Source organism: Oratosquilla oratoria, chromosome 1, assembly GCF_046742065.1.
Source record: "Oratosquilla oratoria isolate Oo_2021 chromosome 1, ASM4674206v1, whole genome shotgun sequence".
In the NCBI taxonomy this organism is placed as follows: Eukaryota; Metazoa; Arthropoda; class Malacostraca; order Stomatopoda; family Squillidae; genus Oratosquilla; species Oratosquilla oratoria.
This window is the reverse complement of record NC_134777.1, coordinates 48703192-48705691: the sequence shown is the minus strand read 5'-3', so window position 1 is coordinate 48705691 and position 2500 is coordinate 48703192.

The window sequence follows — 2500 nt, the reverse complement described above, 5'->3', positions numbered from 1 at the left end:
AAATGTGGATTCGGAGAAGGATGCTGAAACTTTCATGGACAGAATTTAAAACAAACGAAAAAATACTACAGCATATAGGAATACAGAGGGAAATAATAGCAACTATCTGCAAAAGACAGTCACACTTTGTAGGATACGTCATGAGAAAACAACAACTAGAACATACCTGTCTAACGGGAAAAATAGACGGAAAGAGGGCAAGAGGAAGACCACGCAGAAAATATGTAAACGGTTTAAGGACATCTGTAGAAGAAGAAATAACAAATGCCATCCTGTTGAGCAGAGCCATGTGCAGACAGGAATAGAGCTCCATGGTGGCCAACATCCAAGTCAATACGGCACTCCGGTAAAGGTATATATATATATATATATATATATATATATATATATATATATATATATATATATATATGTATACATATATATATATATATATATATATCATGGTGGCCGACATCCAAGTCAATACGGCACTCCGGTAAAGGTAATATATATATATATATGTATATATATATATATATATATATATATATATATATATATATATATATATATAAATATATATATATATATATATGTATATATATATATATATATATATATATATGTATAAGTAACAGGAATACAGAAACCTTATTAATGTGCAATGCTCTCTTACTAGTTTATGTAATTTACTAATATAATAATAGATACAATAGTAGTGAAACAGCTTAATGATGATCATATGATAAGAAGGACAAAACACATAAATGTTTGGTTAAGATTGTTAAGTCGTGGGTTTAACGGTGTGATGTGGTCAGAGGAAGTCCCGTTGAGGCAAACAAGCCTGGAGGAGAGAAGGACCCGCTTTGGGTCAAGGGTTTTTACAAATCAAAGTGCGGAAGTCGCCCTCGTCATCGCCGTGAGCACAACTCAGTGAGAGAGAGGGAGGGGAGGGGAGGGGGTGGGAGGGAGAAGGAAGGGACAATTGGGGGTGAGTACAATAGGGATGGGGGGAGCGTTGGGGGGGTCTCGGTGGGGAAGGATTTTGGGGGAGGGGGTATGGAAGGTGAGGAGTTTGGGAAGGGGGGGAAGCTGGTTGACGTGTCCCAAAGGCCTCCCGCATGGGGACATCTGGGCTGGGATCGCTGTTTACATTAGCCAAACAATACACAGGTACGCTTGGGCCACCTGTCCAGCGCAGCAGCAGGCCAACCACACCTTCTGTTCGAGTCCTGTAGGTCTATCCCATTCTTTTTCCTCCTCCTCCTCCTCCCCCTCCTCCTCCTCCTCTTTTTCTCCTCTTTTCCTCTCTTTTTCCCCCTTCTGCCCTTTCCCTCACTGTCGCTCTCCCCCTCATCCTTCTTTCTTCCTCTCTTTTTATTATCGTCCAATACTCTTCTTTCTTTCTCCATATCCCATATTCTCATCGTTTTCTTTATATTTTCCATTCGGTGTCTCCTAATTTCTCTTCCTATCTCTGTCCCATGTCCCTCCTATTCTTCTTTCTTATACCTTGTTCCCTCCCTTTCTCTCTACCCCTACCTTCCTCCCTTTATACATCGCTTTCTATCTTTCGAATTTCTTCGTCCACATTTCTCTGTCTACACTTTTCTTTAAAACCAGTGACAGACACTTATAAACGCACGATCGATTTTACAACCCAGGAAAGTGAAGCTCTAAGGAAGCAAGCTTTTAAGACCTTCAGATTTATCCTTGACGGTACCAAGGGAGGGGAAGGTCACATGCAGCTGAACAGAATAGTCTGACAACAGCGAGGTTTGAGAACAAAAGTGGTACTCGGTGTAAAAGGGATTGATTGAGACGGGTTATAACCCTCTTCGCTACTGAGGGGGTTAAACACAGCTGAATAAAGTAGCTTAGCAACAGCCAGAATAAGGAGAAAATGTCCACAGCTGTTTTCGTCCCTTTTTGGCTGTCACCGCTCAGTATCATTCAACAGAGAGAGAACCCATGCACAGCGAAAGGATTGAAACTAATTTCTCATTCCATCTCATCTTTTTACTGGAGTTCCCGACCCTCAACTTTATTCTGGTTGGCACCAAGAGATTCTATTCAGCCGAGGGGATTCCCCTGCGCATCAAAATGGTTAATAGAATAGTTTGAAGGTTGTCATAACAAAGCATATAGGGTGTACTACAGTAGACTACCAAAGGCATTGGAAGTCCTCTCTCCTACGCATGTTCCAACTCTAATATAATCAACTCGGTGTCCATGATTTATATTGCTACCTTTATTGTCATCACTTTCATCTACATCATTGTCAATATCATTATCATTGTGATTATTTAGAAAATTATAATGTAGTCGGCTGAAGGATGTACCACAAGCTCCTCTGTTGAAATAAAACTTCCATTGCATTCACTCTCACTACGTTTATTATTTTCTGTCTCCTTCGATCATTCATTTCTTCGTCTGTTTCTTCATAATCCTTCCGCCCTTGGCCTCTTCTAATCTTTTATATACTGTTTTTTTCAATGTTGATCTTTGCTTTCTCCTT